At 46.4% G+C, this 18,485-nt stretch overlaps 1 protein-coding gene across 3 annotated transcripts in view; it reads right to left on the reverse strand.

Moving 5' to 3' along the window:
* The window catches only part of LOC138265504 (gametocyte-specific factor 1-like), a 424,543-nt gene that overhangs the window by 277,071 nt on the left and 128,987 nt on the right, over positions 1–18,485 (reverse strand). The window lies entirely within an intron of this gene.

Here is an 18,485-nt window from a genome sequence, read left to right on the forward strand (position 1 = left end):
CGAATACAAGGTAAGGAAGCTTTATTTAGGGCGTGCCTTATTCCTGCGCACATTATATTTTTGAACGAAACTGTCCAGCAAACAACTTGCCCGGGGTTAGCAAAGATAAAATAACTAAATGCACCCAGTATCCCCACACCAGGTAAATTTAACAACTGGCAAACATTTTTAAATGTCACTGAAGAACACCTTTATTTGCTCACTTTCACATCCTGGTGGGTGGTTATTGTGGCCAGAGGATACAAATGGTGGTAAGGCAAGTTTTGTTGATGCCTCAGTGGGTTCCAGAGCCACCCGCCCGGACTTACGCTACATCACAGCTCGGTACTCGGGTACCATAACATGTAGTGTGGGTAAACTTTCCCAATAATGGTTACATTCCTCCATATCAGCTGTCAAAGAACACCTTATTCTCCTTTCAGAGGGAGTTGACTTACAAGCTTTCTTGTTATGTCCTAGAAAGCCACGCTCCAAACGTTTTCTGTATGCCATATATAATGAGATCTGGAAGCTTTAGTTGATGGAAGCTGCTGCACACTTAAGGCAGATTGACAAAGAAAACATAGAAAAGGCTTTAGCCATTGTTGATAATGGTATGAATACCTTGTCCAACTGCATCTACACCCTAAATAACACGGTCTTCTGAAAAGACATTCAGAATAGCAAGTGTTTTTTACATCACGGGCAAAGTCAACCGAGGCCCATCATGCAGTTAGGTTGGACGTTACAGGTTCTTAAAAGTGGCCGCATGCCCTGGCAGCACATTAACTCTGAGTTATTTGCCGCATTTAACTTGACTAAGCAATAACAGCTAATGGCTAAGAAAGAAGCAAGTCAAATCATGCCTAATTTTGAGAAATTGAGAAAAAAAAAAAATCACCTTGTAGTGTAACACAAATTTCCTCAGCAATATGGCATATACATGGAGTGATAAGGGGGGAGGAGCCAAGATGGCGACCGGGAAGGACGCTTGATTAAGCTCCTCTCGGGCTCGCCACGTAAATATTTGCGGGGCGCTCCTGTCGCTCTTCCCTCGCTGACGGCTCCGGGCGCGATCGAGCGCCCGGGCAGAGGGGCTGCCGTGGAGCGGACCGGAGCCGGGAGCTGCGGCCGCCATTTTGCCGGCTGTGTCGGGCTGGATGCGGCCTTAAGGACTGGAAGAGAGGTGGGTGCGCGGAAGCAGGAGCGGCCCACCTCGCGAGGGCGATAAGCCCATATTTTGCTTCAATTCTGCCCTGGGAGGGCCCCCCCCCTCCTCGTCCGCCTATCGGCCGCCGGAGTTTCCCCTCCCCCCCCAACCAGGCGTGGGGGAGCTCCAAGGAGCAGCGGCGGTTTAACGGCGAGGACTGCAGGGACCCCAGGTGGATGTCCCCGCCGCGGCTGCAGTCGAGCAGAGAGACGCGCCTCCCCCTCCGCAAAAGGCCCTGTGGGACCACAACTACAGGCCAAGGGCGAATTTCTTTCACGAGCGGGTCGGGACCCGCTCCCTGGACTCCCCAGCTGCTACGTGTGGTCACGGGCCCTGTCGGGCGGCTTTGAGCTCGGCCACAGCAGACGCGCCCTCTCCTGGAGGCCGCTGGCGCCGTCTCCCCTTGGGTTGGGATTCGGCGCCAGATTTGGAGGTCCTGACGGCGAGACGGACGTACGGCATCTGCGGGGACCGCTGCGAAGGGAACTGGGAGTCACTGCCTTCGCCTTGCATCGACTACCCCCTCCTGCCCGCGAGGGGGGATGAAGGACGGGAGACTAATCCTGTCGTGGGCCACTGGGGGTGCCTCCCTATCTCATAGCTGATGGCGTGGAGCGCCCGTCCCGGGAATCGTCTCTGGACCTGCAGCTGGATATCGAAGCCACCACAGACGTGGTTTGTGCAGGGTCGACCAGGATCAAGCTAAGCCATATCCTCTGTTAAATGGCGCCGATCTGCAGCACAGGGTGGAACAGTGCCTAAAGAACCGTGCGAGCCCGTAACACACTAAGTGAACACACTTGGGAAGACCACTCCTCTACTTCACACCGAAAGAGGACCTAGAGCCTGGAGCTGGCTGCTGACCGGGGGCACGGGGCACGCACGTGGACCCAGCGACGGGAGGTACTAGACCGCCTAAATAAGATCTCATTAAGAGAACCACCAGCAGGGCCAAAACCTCATAAACTGGAATCTGCACTGACGTGGCCCCGTGGGGACATATACGCCCTCCTCGCTTGCAGGGCCCAGAGAAAGTAGGTGAGCGCGTGATTCTAGGTGGAATCAGGACGCAACAGATAAGTCAAAATGGCCGGAAGACTCAAATCAGCTAAAAAGCAGGATCGGAACACGCTAGGTCAGGCACCCGGAGATCAACAGCATACGCCCTCTCTGCAGTCGTTGGAGTCCACGCTCATGTCACATTCCTCGCAATTCGAGAAAATACTACAAGCAATCATGGACACTAAAACCTCACTGGAGACCAGGATAAACACGGTATCGCAAGACCTGAACATCCTCAGAGTAGACCATGGAAAACTATCTGATAAAGTGAAGACAACGGAGGCGGTGCTAAGTGAACTGGCCCCCACGGTAGCGGATAACCAAAAACAAATTCTCCGTCTAGATGCAGAAGTAAAGTCACTGCTGAGAAGAGCAGAGGAGGCGGAGGGCAGATCCCGTCGCAACAACATACGTTTTCTTGGTTTTCCTGAAAAATCACTGGATCAAAGCTCAGAGATCCTGCTGGAACACTGGCTAATTAAAGAGGTCCTGAATGGAACCCCATCCAAATTCTTCTTAGTGGAAAGAGCATATAGAATCCCCGGACGCCCCCCGGCACCGGGCCAACCTCCGAGACCGCTGATAGCCAGGTTTTTAAACTTCAGGGACCGGGATACGATACTCCAACAGTTCCGCAGCAAAGGCCCATACAGGTATGAGGACTTGACTGTTTACGCTTATCCAGACTTCACTCAGGAAGTGCAAAGGCAACGCAACTCCTTCACCCAAGTAAAACAACGCCTCCGGGAGTATGACATAAAATACGCATTAATGTTCCCCGCTAAATTACGTGTAACAACAGATGAGCGCATTCATGTGTTCACCTCACCGGAAGATGCCTGGACGTGGATGCATACCAAAGGCATCGCCCAACCCCGCGAGGCAGCTGGTACCGACGAGAACTGGTCAACGACGAAACCTAGGAAACGATCCAAAAGGCACGCCAGAGGTCAACCCACGGTGGAACAGGCTGCAGAGGAGAGAGCCAGGGCCATTAAAGAAACCCCCCTACTAACTCAGAATTCCTTTGAGACGCTCAGGACCCAGCCAGTGGAAGGCTCGGAATCTGACTCGGTCGGCTCGGACTCTACATTAACGGAGGCACTGAGGGGCCCGGAGCTCACCCCCAGGTCCGCAGACACACTCTGAACAAACACTACTGAACTATCACCCCAAGGGGGACCAACCGCCACGGCCGGAGTACAGAACTGAACTTTGCGACTTCCTCCTGAAGTGGGTGGTCACATCACCTGAACTTATGTATCCTTGCATGTTTGTTCCTGGAGATAACTCCTTTATTCATATTGTGCGCGGCAGGCGGCGTGGGGCAGGGGGGCGGATGGCTGTGCCCTGGGAGTGCCCCAAGCCAATTGCGGACCGTGTCTGCAGAAGGATGCGAGCCCCTAAAATGAGCCGCATCCGGATAGTATTATTGCTCCCCCGCAGTTATCCATACGGATACACCTTAGCACGCACCTAAAACGGGTGCGTAGCCTGTTGCAAGTTCACAGTTGGGGTTGGGCTCCAGTTGGGGAGGGAAAGAGGGTAACTATTAGTTTGTGCACTACCGGTCTGCTCACAACACTGGGTAAGCGCCCAGAGGTGAGGGGCCCGCACGCGGGGGCGACGGGGGCGGAGGAGACCCAATGGGCCTTCCCGGAATCCGGGGAGCAAGACATGCACTCACAAATTGAATATGGCCCAATCCACAACCCATAGCACATACAAATATGACATAGTCACTTGGAACATCAGGGGACTGGGGACTCCGGGAAAAAGGTCCAGGGTGCACGCACGACTCAAACGCCATGGCACACATATTGCAATACTACAAGAGACTCACCTGCGGGACCCAGACCTGCAGGATCTACGCAGTAAATGGGGAGGTCAGATTGTGGGCACATCCTATTCAACCTTTGCGAGGGGGGTACTCATATGGATAGCAGGGAATGTCCAATTTTATCCAAACATCATACAAGATAGATCACGAGGGCAGGTATGTGGTAGTGGAGGGTAAGCTGGACGGCAAACAATTGTCAATTATAGGGGTATACGCTCCCAATAGCGCACTGCCTGAGTTCCTGAGCACACTCACTCCTGCGTTATTAACGAACCCCGAAACACCCGCCATATGGGGAGGTGACTTCAATTGCACGCCAGATCCAGCATTGGACAGGTCAAATCCCCCCACATATTCAACAGTCATCAGACACCTCAGCCTCCCATTATCGATATGGGCTAGTAACATGAGCCTTCATGACATATGGCGCATGAAACACCCACGACACAGGGAATATTAATTTTATTCAGCACCACATAAGGTACACACCAGGATAGACTTGATGTGGGGCACCCAGGATATCTGCACAGGGACCAGTAGAATAGAATACCTAGCCAAGACACTATCAGATCTCTCACCGCTTAAAATAGTTTTGGACTGGGGCAGGAAGCGCCAGGCTATCCCAACGTGGAGGCTACAAGCGGAAGCCTTACACGACCCTGTGTTTACAGACTCACTGAGAACAGCGCTGAAACAGTATTGGGAATTAAACACTGGCACCACAAAACTAAGAGCAATGGAGTGGGACGCACACAAAGTGGTGATCCGTGGACATTGTATTTCCACTACATGGGGGGTGAGGCGCACACTCCATGCAGAGGTTAGCAAGCTGGAGCAGAAACTAAGAGCACTAGAAAACGCAGTTGCCCGCAATGAAATGCCATACACGGCCCTGAAGGAAACGCGCGCGGAACATGCAAAGGCTGATGCTACATTACGCCTTCACGATCACAAACACCACGTGGCTAGGCTACAGTCGGAAGGTGACAGATCTGGTAGGCTGCTCGTATGGCTGCTGCGGGAGGACCAGCGGTGCCCTCCGATCGGGGCGATAGGAACAGGCGCAGGCGCAATAGCTACCACGCAGGTAAAAATAAATGATGCGTTTAGGGAATATTATACACAATTATACACCAAAAGCTCATCATGTACCATCCAACAACTTGAGTCCTTTCTAGCAGATTCTCCCCTGCCCCAACCAATGCATGTCGACAGAGAGACACTGGAAGCCCCCATCACATTAGGGGAACTCAATAAGGCTCTTGAACAACTACCTAGGAATAAAGCCCCAGGGACAGATGGCCTGCCGTCAGAATACTACTCCACTTTCGCGTCACACCTTAACACACATCTCCTAAAAACGTTCGAAGAAGCAGGGACCAATGGTATCCTGCCTCCCTCAATGAGAGAGGCAATGATAGTGGTCCTTCCAAAGCAGGGGCGTGACCCCACTGACGTCAGGTTTTACAGACCTCTCTCACTGTTGAACCTAGACTGCAAGATACGTGGCAAAATCCTGGCTAACAGACTAGCTCCCTACATGCATATCCTGGTACACGATGACCAGAATGGATTCATCCCGAAACGTAACATCTTCCTAAATATTCGGAGACTGCTCAGTGTGATGGGTGACACCCCCCGACCGCACTCGAGGAGGTGGTGATATCGCTCAACATAGAAAAAGCGTTTGATACATTACAATGGGACTTCCTGTTTGCCACTATGCAGTTACTGGGTATCGGTCCAAAATTCACAAACTGGGTACGCATTCTGTACACTGCCCCACAGGCTAGGGTGAAGACGGGAGGAGTAATATCAGAAAGCTTTCCAATTAACAGGGGAACAAGACAGGGCTGCCCCCTCTCCCCCCCTCCTATTTGCCTTAGCGATGAAACCACTAGCTGCACGCGTCCGGGCCAAAAAAGAAGAATGGGGGGTGTCAAGGAACGGCACTCTCCACTCCATATCATTATACGCAGATGATGCCCTGATATACATACGCAGAGCGGAGGAGTCGCTGCCCCCAGTGATGTCGCTGCTGTCTGAGTTCGGAAGGGTATCTGGTCTAATAGTTAATTGGGGGAAATCCTGCATATTCCCACTAACCAGCTGGCCTCCTGCGAGGCAAGAAAGTGCCCCACCAGGCCACCTAAAATGGTGCTTCGACACATTTAAATACCTAGGAATCAACGTATACCACAGGGCGGAAGATCTAAGGGATGGAAATCTGGGGAAAGCGGTGTCCTCTGTTAAGAGTTCAATACGCTTCTGGAATAAATTACCACTCTCACCACTGGGTAAAGTAGCTATAGCAAACATGCTGATATTACCTAGACTGCTGTACTATTTCGCGGCCCTACCAATCATTATCCCCGAAAGCTTTTTCGTCGGCTTGAACTCTCTGTGGGGAGAGGGTAGAAGGCGGGTTGCACTTACCACGCTGCATCATCCGGTAGCAATGGGTGGACTGGGCGCCCCAAACTTTGAGCTCTACTCTGCGGCCGCACAGCTGCAGTGGATCTTAAATTGGCTCCATAGACCTAGCTCGGCAGAAACTATATGGTTGCAATCCCGACTCCAAGGCGCTCCCATACTAGTTTGGTTGTTGGATAAGCAGACTAAAAGCACATGCACAAACCCGCTGATGATAGTGGCACACACATACTGGAAGAAGTATATCCAAAAGGGAGTTAAAAAACTACCCTACTCACCACTCCTCCCGCTGGATAGGCTCTCCGGATGGGTGGAAGCCGGCTCATATTCACCTACAACTTGGTTAGACGCGGGTATAGGTACAGTAGGAGACTGTTTCGAGGAAGGGAAATTAATGACCTTCGAAGCTATACAGGCCCTTACAGAGATCAATCCGGGGCAATTCTTGGCATATCACACGATATGCCATGCAATCAGGAAAACGTGGGCATCTGGCGACGTAGAGCCTGATATCTCAGTCACCCTGCATCACATGCTGAACTGGGACCCCCAAGGAAAAGCAGTCTCAAACCTTTATAAACTTCTGAACAGACCCCCGGAAGATAACCTGCAGAAAGCTAGGGAGAGGTGGAACACCGTATTGCCCATTCCGATCTCAGGGTCAGATTGGCCAAAAGCTCTGTGCCACACACGTGAGGTCTCAAGAAACCCCAGATTCCGATATACACAGTTCAATTACCTACATCAGACATACCTGGCGCCGGCCAGGATTAAACGCATGTTCCCCGGGTCGGACCCAGCCTGTCCCAGATGTAAAACACCAGCAGCACAGTTCTATCACATGGTCTGGGAGTGCCCGCGGTTACGGGGGGAATGGGAAGGGGTGGTCACAGCCTTAGCGGAAATCACAGGGCTCAACCTGGACACGAATCCCAAATCCTGTCTACTCGGATTAAGGACAAGGACGAAAAGAAATAAACACTTGCACAGGTTTGTAGATCTAGCGTATGCAATGTACAAAAGATTGATAGCAACGAACTGGAAGGCTCGCAACGCGCCTGACTTAAAAGTCTGGCTTGCTCTTACGCTACGTTGGGCTCGAGCTGAGCATCAGGTATTAACAAACTTAGCTCGTAGGGGACTGCGACAGGCGGGCTGCGAGGCCTGGGGCGTCTTAGTGTCTAGGCTAGAAGCCAAAAATGATGAAAGACCCCCCTGAATCACAGATAGCTGTATCCACCTGGAAGGCCGCGGGCCCCGCCCCCGGCAGAAAGGCAATACTACACCTGGGGACGCATACATATCCATCATCAATGCCTCGCCAACACTGATAGCTTAGCAGCCCATCCCCCCATGCAAGCATGCCACAGCACCAAAAGGCCTGCATACTCAACCAATAGACACCAGCGCTAAGATCTACTGTGCCATAACCCTACGCCTTGTCCCCCCCCTCCCCCCTGTTTCCTCTGCCTCCCGACCTCACCCGTATGGACACGAGGGCCCCGGTCGCCAATGGCAAAAGAACCACATTGCAGCTGAAAGCTTTGCCCTACGGGGTGGCAACCTCGGAAGTGATGGGCAGAGTTAGCAGACCGGGAAGTGCACTCAAGTTCTTAGAAGTTTGATATATATATTGACCTTAATATGGGAGAGCCAGACGACAGATTGTAACCAATGACAATTTGCTATCAATGACTTTGTATGCCAGAAAATGTATGGCTTTCGTTTTGAAAAATCAATAAAAACATGTTTAAAAAAAAAAAATACATGGAGTGATAAATCTGCCCCCCACACAAGAGATAAAAGTAGCTGAATTATTGCCGCACAGTGCCATTTCTAATGTACATTTTGACAAGCTGAGCAGACTAAAGGTGTTATTGTTCCAAAAACACGTGGCTCTGACATCAACCAGCCAGACCTATGACCAGCATCTAGCAAGGTCATCAACCGAGATACAGTCCCTTTTAAATACCAAATTCCCCAAACACTTTGGAGAAACGGTGAGCTGAATTTTTAACACACCTAACACAGCAGGGGTTGAACACTAAGGCGATTGGGTCTAGATTTGTCAGAAAGTTCCAGACAGTATGTGGACTAATTTCTTCAGACATTGATTCACTCTTTTTTTAAGCCTCTTTGGTGGATTCCCAATAACTTCGGCATTGATTGGTGGTATTTTGCTGCTCTTTTTGATACGCTTTGGATGTTCCATCTCAGCAAAGCGGTGTGGTGGAGCCTCCATCAGTCCAGCTGTGTCCTGATCGTATGATGCATTACTTCGGAGCTTCCTTGCTGGAGGAACTGACCCAAGGTTGACAAGGAACAGTAAGAGACCAACACGAGAATGTTTTGCATTGCTGCCACAATAGCACGCACTCAGACTAACATTTAGGCACATGCCCATGCCAGGCTTATTTCTCAGAACAAAACATGATTTTCTCTAAAACCCAGACATAGGCCAAAAGAGGTTTGAGAGAGGTCCTTCCGAACAGGATTTCCATCTATGCTGAATGCAATTTTCAGCAAGACCTCAACTTCGTCTCTGCAAACCAGCTACGGAGATGAAATGCAGACCTTCATTCTAAGGTAATAGGGTGGTTGCTCCTCTCATGGACTGAGTGCTGGAAGCTAGAGGCTAGGCCTTTGGCAGGAATTCTAAAAACATGTTTAATGCAATATTTTGATATTGTCAATCTTTTTCTCACTAACCTACACAATCCTAATTTTGGTATCCTAAAATTGCAGCTCATTTTTTTTTTAATCGTAGATTGCAGTCTGTTCAATAAATATATTGAAAACCACTGTGCATCTTTTCATTTCCTGTGTGTGTATAACATCTTTTGCTAACGAGAGAAAGGACTGAGATCTGCTCACCGCAACTTTTCTACGAGGTCACTAGAGTGTCATGTGATAGGCTGCCACAAGCCATGTTTCCTTCTTCAGCTCTGTTGAGCTGCTGTTAGCAAACCTTTAGGGTTGAGCCAGCATCAGCAAACTAGTGTAGGAATCACTCAGTCACCCACAGAGTGGTGCTGCCTCCCCGAATCCCGCAATCTCAGTCAAACAACAAGAGTCATATGACAATGGGTCTCTAAAACTCAGGCTTACTCGTCACCTTTTTTTAATAGAGCAGCAACAGTAGACAATGACTAGGAAGGGTAGGACCCACCCTCCCTGCAGTATTCAAAACCAAATTCAACATAGGCGCACAGACCTCAAGAGACAGCATAAATAAATTGGGTGGAATCCGATCAGTTCCCAGAGCCTTATTTCTGATGAGACCCCTAATACCTTGCCTAACTTCTTCTAGGGTAAAGACCAGATTGGAGGAATAATGCAAGTAACTATGGCACTAGTAGTGCATGCAATAGAAACACATCAAACCTCAAACAATGTGGGTGTCAAAGTATGGGGTAAATAAAGTAGTTGAAAATTCAATATGCATAAAAAGGATGTCCATGTACGTCATATGTGCCAGCATAATAACAAACTTGCATCACTGATGCTGAATCCACTTGACATGACCTCCCCACAAACTCAATCAGTTGCTTCAGGCTAAGGTCACAAGGCTTGCCTGACCATGCATTTCTGACTAACAGATAGCATAGCCTGTAGTCAAACGCTCGAACAGGGAAAACCAGATCAATTCCTCAGATAGGCAGCAACACCACAATAGTCGTAGGAGATTGGCACCCAATAAAACAAATTTGGCCGGAGGGGCACATTTCCAAAACAGCATAAAGGTCAAATGAAGTTAGGAACACATGAAGTTAGGAACACTCAGCCAACCAAAACACAACACACACAACGGGCATCTGGACATGTTAACTCCTGGCCCGCATTTTGCCCAGGCAAAGACGAGACCCACCTGAGCACTTAATCAGATGGTCAGATTTACAGCTCCGTGACTAGGACTGGACTCTTTTCTGCAAATAATGTATAGAATTGTTTTATAACCCTTCAAGAATTGTTTATAAAAAGCACTCAAAACTAACATTTAGAGACAGTCATCAGGCCCAGACTTTGAACCGTGTTCTACCGGCCACTGCGTTCAAATAAACTAACTATTCTTGTTTTGCCAAACACCTCATCCTTCATTTCTTTAAGGTAAATTTGCATCTGGGCAACACTGGGCTTGTTCAATCTATACAAATTTGGGAAGACACTAAAGCCTTGTAACATGCAGTGTTTAATTTTTGCCACTTTCCAATTATGAGTTTTAGGGTACGTGTCTGGATTTCATGTGGGTTAAATTCAATTAACGTGCCCACACAATAGACAAAGATTTCATTGTCTATTCTTCTAATGAAGAACGTGTATAAGCAAAACGCTCTTGAACGTAATTACAGTTCTACATTGACAATATCCATCATGGATCGATGTGTAATTTTAAACCCATCATGCAGTTGGGAATTCCCACAACATTTCAGCAAAAGCAGCCAAGAAACACATTTATGCACAACAATACACTGTACAATCTAAGTAATGCTTCTACTGTTGCGTAGGATCTCATTATTCTAATGAGACTACTGGATTTTGAGCGGCAGAATCACCTGCAGTGTGGGAGACTTCGTCTGACCCACTACAAGTGACACCTGTGGCCCCAATCTGGGTTTGCTACGGCTAACTAGCAGTGCCTCATCTCTACCCAAGGGCAGGGATGACTGGGCAGCCAAGCGCACGACAATTGATTTCTCAGGGAAACCGTGGCTACTCAGGTCTCATCCTTTTCTCTTGGTTACGTTGGTCTCACATACACAATGACAAACAGAGGCAGTATATATTTCAATAAGGATTTAATGAAGCGACTGCATCTTAGATAGCAAAGTATGTGCTGCAATAACCAGGACGATACAACATGTCAAGATTAAAATTGTGACAAGGAGAGTAAAGCACAGAAATAACGCTACCATATTGTCACTAGAGTCAATAGACTAATTCCTACCAAGGCTATAATAGAGCACAGCATGTTTAGCTCTAATTCTGCCCTTCAGGTTCCCCTGGGAAGACATCATCCCCCGTACCTGAGAAAAGGCCTGACGTCTGCATAAGCAGCTGTAGCAAAGCGATCAGCATACAGTTGTGGTTCTCTGGCTGGAATCTCCCTCTAACATTTAAGGGACAGGGAAGTGTTTTTATAATAAAACAGCTGATGTTCTGAGAAAATGTCCCTATGTAAGGATGTGTGTTTTTCTATGAATGTCAGAAACAAAACTTGTATCATGTTCACCGGCAACCTATCTTACTACAGCCTTGAAAGAAGCACAGAGTGAGCAAGAATGTCTTGTTTGAGAACATAGTGCTGGACAAGGCAAAAACAGATAGAAAGAAATAAAACAAGACCGTAAAAATGGCAATTGTAACAATAATAAAATGAAGCCAAAAAATATATATCTAGGGTAAAGTTCAAAGCGGCAGGCCTAGTATGCTAAAATAACGTGCATGGAGCTAGGACTAAAATGGCTACACAACACTGCTATAACAGTGTAGGTAAAAGCTCCATCCAATGAAGCTGACACGCACTGAACACTACTTGTCCCAGAGTTAATCACATCTCAGAATCTCATCCACAATTCTTTCAATCCCCCCCTTTCAAATTTAGGCCAGTTGTCAACATTTGCACAGTACCACAGATCTACCCTTTGAACATCTATATGCCTTAATGGTGAACATGAATTCTTCTTTGGGGCCTTGCCTTCAGCTTGTACTAAACTTGGCCTCTCGTCTGGTTTGCCATACTGGAATAAGCCCAATGATTAATCCGAGCACTGGCTGCCATTCAGGAAAAGTTATATTTTAAAACTTCTGTCTCTCATATAGCTGGCCCGCTATTAGTTCCTACCATTCAGTTAAGGCTTTGAGGTCGTCCTGATACTACTCCGGCTGTTTTATGTAGAACTCGAACCACCAATAAAGTAGGAGGTTCTTTCTCCTTTCTTGCTACTTACAACTGGAACAAGTTATATGTTCACATTCACTCTTGTAGCGTCTCTATGTTTTTTAAAAAGCTAATTAAAACATGGCTCTTTAACATCACCTCTTTATGAATGCCAGTAATGGACTTGCAGCTGCCTCCTAATTTTATATGTAAGTGCCGGGATACGCCGTACTTGAGTAAGCTGTGTTTTTCGCTATACTAAATCCCTATAAGGTATAGTTTCTTATCTGTAACTCCAGTTCTCTCGTAGGGGTATTTCCATGATAATCATAAGCGTAGAATAATTCCCCGCCCGCCTGAGGGGACCCCGGAGCACTTTTTCCAATATACCTTCTTAAGTGTCCCTGTTCGCCTTACTTCAGAAAGGCCTGCCAAGTCACTTAAGAATGTTCCCATGCAGCCTATAGGAAGGGCTACAGTGTTCAAGCTTCCTCATTCAGATTGTCCTTGAAGTAAAAGCATTTAAATGCTTGATAAATGAATGCAATTTTTCAGACAAATTTCTTTCAAAAACCTCTTATTTAAAAAAAACCCTATGAAGGAGTGCAGAGCAGTGTAGCCCATAGGCTGCCATTAATAATGAAGCAAAAGGATACTGTGCCTTTAAGAACAGCCAGCCCTCCAGTATCCCATCATGCTTAGAGAGAGGCAGTTACCTCAGTTCTTTTTTCCGGCACCTGCTGACAGGACCCTGGAGCATTGAGCTCAACCTTTTTCGTTTTTTTCCTTCAAAAATATAGAGAACCTTTGAGAAAAAAAAAAAGGCTTCATTCGACGTCTTATCTTTCTCTACTGGATTTTAAAGTTTTCTGACAGAAATGTAAGGCTTTTTTACTCAAAATGCCTTCCTTGTTTGACAAATGCCTAAAATGTGGCAGAAAGAAGGCCAAAACAAATCCTCACGATGTCTGTATTATTTGTCTGCCTTCTTCACATATTCCTGCCTCCTGCAACATCTGCAAGACATTCTCCAGGTGCACATTTCGTGACAGAGAGAAGATTCGCATTCAAGGGAGAGCAGAGAGAAGACGCCAAGGAACCAGTGGGACCTGTGAGCGAGGAGAAGGTCAGTCTTCCACCAGGGCTCATACCTCAGCCTCCAGTGGTCGTGGAAGGTCTTAGAGATGCTCTTCAGGGCAAAAACGACATCGGTCCAGGTCGACGTCGAGAAGAGGTACGGCGCCGACATGCTCGCCGTCGAAGTCTGGCTTGACGTCGTATAGAAGTCGCCGTTCGACGTCAAGGCACCGTACGACGAAGACCCCAAGGCTCACGACGTCGAGAAGTCAACGTAGACTTCATGGGTCGACACCCCGCACAGCGTTGAGGTCGAGACGAAGAGGGAGGTCGACGTCGAGGAGTCCATCGACGTCGATGAGACACAAGAGGCGGAGAATTTATTCGTCATCAGAACGATCTTCTTCAGTAGTGCTGCTTCCTTCGTCACCTTCTTCTCGTCCTTCTCCGCATGTTTCTCCTCCTCCAGATCTACCGGCAACGTCACCTCAGCCAACTGGTCAAGAGTTGCCACAACCAGCACCGCTTCCGGTGCCTCAAGTACCGGCTAACATACCAACTAGACTGCGCTCTACATCGCGCCACCGGTCCCGCAGGCGGGCGGAATTATTCTACGCTTATGACTATACATGGAAATCCCCGAGAGAACACAACGATTCTTTTAACTGCTCAAATTAAAATTGATATATTTTTTGTGTGGAATCAAATACAGAAGCTTCTTAAGCTGTTGTAGTTGTCCCTGCCAAGAAGAATACATTTTAAAAAGAAAAAAATATATTTTTGCGCGAATTACAGAGGGCAATAACCTTGCCACAGGCATTGCAGGATCTGAATTTTTTTTTTTTTTTACACTGCTTGCATTAAAATGCATTGGTGGGGGCACCAACCTTAAGGTAGGGAACGAGTAACCTATGCAGATATATATGAACCTATAATGAAATAAAAATCACGTCTCTGATTTTCTACTCCAGACTTGAATCATATAAGGGAGATCCCTGCCTAGGTGGCATCAAGTTGTGGTTATTTTCAATATAATAAAATGAATGTTCCTTACCTGTAATCCTAGTTCTCACTAAGGGAAATCTCTATAGCACTCTTAAGCACTGTATCGTCTTCCCCACATGCAGGGATCTCGAAGCACTTCTTTACAATATATATTTGTAAGTGTAGATGTTCACATTTCTTCAGTAAGCCCTCAAGAAGAACTTAAGATATTAAATGTTTTGCAACCTAAAAATGAATCTATATTGCCAAAAAGCTTTTACATTTTTAAAAAGGTTTAATATATATATATACTTAAGTAACCAGAAAAAATACCTAGAACTGTGTTATTTGTTTGTACAAATCTCATTCACAATTTTTTTTTTTAACCCCTTCGCTGCCAGGCCTTTTCCCCCTCCTGTGCCGAGCCTTTTTTTGGCTATTTGGGGCAGTTTGCGCTTAGGCCCTCATAACTTTGTTCACATAAGCTACCCACGCCAAATTTGCTTCAATTTTTTCCAACATCCTAGGGATTCCAGAGGTACCCAGACTTTGTGGGTTCCCCTGAAGGAGACCAAGAAATTGACCAAAATACAGTGAAAATTTGGTTTTTTTCAAAAAAATGGGAAAAAGGGCTGCAGAAGGCAGCTCGTGTTTTTTCCCCTGAAAACAGCATCAACAAAGGGTTTGCGGTGGCAAGATCACCATCTTCCCAGCTTTCATGAACAGGCAGACTTGAATTGGAAAACCCAATTTTTCAATACAATTTTGACATTTTAATGGGACATACCCCATTTTCACTATTTTTTGTGCTTTCAGCCTCCTTCCAATTAGTGACCAAAATGGGTGAGAAACCAATGCTGGATCTCAGACAGCTAAACATTTCTGAAAAGTAGGCAAAATTCTGAATTCAGCAAGGGGTCATTTGTGTACATCCTACAAGTGTTTCCTACAGAAAATAACAGCTGAAATAAAAAATATTGAAATTGAGGTGAAAAAAACAGTCATTTTTCTCCCCGTTTTACTCTAACTTTTTTCCTGCGATGTCAGATTTTTTAAAGCAATATACCGTTACGTCAGCTGGACTCTTCTGGTTGCGGGGATATATAGGGCTTGTAGGTTCATCAAGAACTCTAGGTACCCAGAGCCAATAAATGAGCTGCACCTTGCAATGGGTTTTTATTCTATACAGGGTATACAGCAATTCATTTGCTGAAATATAAAAAGTGAAAAATAGGTATCAAGAAAACCTTTGTATTTTCAAAATGGGCACAAGATAAAGTGTTGAGAAGCAGTGGTTATTTGCATATCTCTGAATTCCGGGATGCCCATATTAGCATGTGAATTACAGGGCATTTCTCAAATAGACGTCTTTTTTACACACTGCCTTACATTTGGAAGGAAAAAATGTAGAGAAGGACAAGGGGCAATAACACTTGTTTTGCTATTCTGTGTTCCCCCAAGTCTCCCGATAAAAATGGTACCTCACTTGTGTGGGTAGGCCTAGCGCCCACGAATGAAATGTCTCAAAACACAACGTGGACACATCACATTTTTTCCCAGAAAACAGAGGTGTTTTTTGCAAAGTGCCTACCTGTGGATTTTGGCCTCTAGCTCAGTCAGCACCTGGGGAAACCTAGCAAACCAGCGCATTATTGAAAACGAGGAGACACCTAGGAGAATCCAAGATGGGTTGACTTGTGGGGATCTGACCAGGTTCTGTTACCTAGAATCCTTTGCAAACCTCAAAATTTGACCCAAAAAAACACTTTTTCCTCTCATTTCGGTGACCGAAAGTTCTGGAATCTGAGAGGATCCACAAATTTCCTTCCACCCAGCGTTCCCCCAAGTCTCCCGATAAGGAAAATGTCACTTACCCAGTGTACATCTGTTCGTGGCATTAGTCGCTGCAGATTCACATGCTGTGCATAGTCCGCCGTCTGGTGTTGGGCTCGGAGTGTAACAAGTTGTTTTTCTTCGAAGAAGTCTTTTCGAGTCACGAGACCGAGGGACTCCTCCCACTTCGGTTCCATTGCGCAAGGGCGTCGACTCCATCTTAGATTGTTTTCCCCGCAGAGGGTGAGGTAGGAGTTGTGTATGCTAATAATAGTGCCCATGCAATGGAATAAATACGTATGTACAAAATGAAGGTTTAATGTAATATATTTACAAATGTACAAATGTTCAAGATCTACTTCTAAACGGCTACAGGCTCCCGGGGAGGAGGGTGGGCGCATGTGAATCTGCAGCGACTAATGCCACGAACAGATGTACACTGGGTAAGTGACATTTTCCGTTCGGTGGCATGTGTAGCTGCAGATACACATGTTGTGCATAGACTAGTAAGCAGTTATCTCCCCAAAAGCGGTGGTTCAGCCTGTAGGAGTGGAAGTAGTTTGAAATAAAGTTCTTAATACGGCTTGACCTACTGTGGCCTGTTGTGCAGATAACACATCTACACAGTAGTGTTTAGTAAATGTATGAGGCGTAGACCATGTTGCTGCCTTACATATTTCGTTCATTGGAATATTTCCTAGAAAGGCCATAGTAGCACCTTTCTTTCTGGTTGAGTGTGCCTTTGGTGTAATAGGCAGTTCTCTCTTTGCTTTAAGATAGCAGGTTTGGTGGCACCTTACTATACATCTGGCAATACCTTGTTTTGAAATTGGATTTCCTGTATGAGGTTTTTGGAAGGCAATAAATAGTTGTTTTATCTTCCTAATTTCTTTTGTCCTGTCAATGGAGTACATTAGCGCTCTCTTGATGTCTAATGTATGTAGTGCTCTTTCAGCTATTGAATCTGGCTGTGGGAAGAACACTGGTAATTCCACTGTTTGGTTTAAGTGGAACTGTGAGATAACCTTTGGTAAGAATTTTGGATTTGTTCTTAGAACGACCTTATTTTTGTGTATTTGAATAAATGGTTCTTGTATGGTAAACGCCTGTATTTCACTTACTCTTCTTAGAGATGTAATGGCAATGAGAAATGCAACTTTCCACGTTAAGTATTGCATTTCACAAGAATGCATGGGTTCGAAAGGTGGACCCATGAGCCTTGTTAAGACAATGTTGAGGTTCCATGAAGGAACAGGTGGTGTCCTTGGTGGTATAATTCTCTTTATGCCCGCCATAAACGCTTTAATGACAGGTATTCTAAATAGGGAAGTTGAATGAGTAATCTGCAGGTAAGCAGATATTGCTGCGAGATGTATTTTTATGGAAGAGAAAGTTAGATTTGATTTTTGTAAATGTAGTAAATATCCTACTACATCTTTCGGAGATGCATGCAATGGTTGAATTTGATTATTATGACAGTAACAAACAAATCTTTTCCATTTACTTGCATAGCAGTGTCTAGTGGAAGGTTTTCTAGCTTGTTTAATGACCTCCATACACTCTTGAGTGAGGCCTAAGTGTCCAAATTCTAGGATTTCAGGAGCCAAATTGCTAGATTCAGCGATGCAGGGTTTGGATGCCTGATCTGTTGTTTGTGTTGTGTTAACAGATCTGGCCTGTTGGGTAGTTTGACATGAGGTACTACGGACAGGTCTAGTAGTGTAGTATACCAAGGTTGTCTTGCCCATGTTGGTGCTATTAGTATGAGTTTGCGTTTGTTTTGACTCAATCTGTTTACTAGATATAGAAGGAGAGGGAGAGGGGGAAAAGCGTACGCAAATATTCCTGACCAATTCATCCATAGAGCATTGCCTTGGGATTGCCGGTGTGGGTACCTGGATGCACAGTTTTGGCATTTTGCGTTTTCTTTTGTTGCAAATAGATCTATTTGAGGTGTTCCCCAAATTTGGAAGTAAGTGTTCAGGATTTGGGGGTGAATTTCCCATTCGTGGACCTGTTGGTGATCCCGAGAGAGATTGTCTGCTAGCTGGTTCTGGATCCCTGGAATAAACTGTGCTATTAGGCAAATGTGGTTGTTAATTGCCCAATTCCATATTTTTTGTGTTAGGAGACACAACTGTGTCGAATGTGTCCCCCCCTGTTTGTTTAAATAATACATTGTCGTCATG

Source organism: Pleurodeles waltl, chromosome 11, assembly GCF_031143425.1.
Source record: "Pleurodeles waltl isolate 20211129_DDA chromosome 11, aPleWal1.hap1.20221129, whole genome shotgun sequence".
NCBI classification, from domain to species: Eukaryota; Metazoa; Chordata; class Amphibia; order Caudata; family Salamandridae; genus Pleurodeles; species Pleurodeles waltl.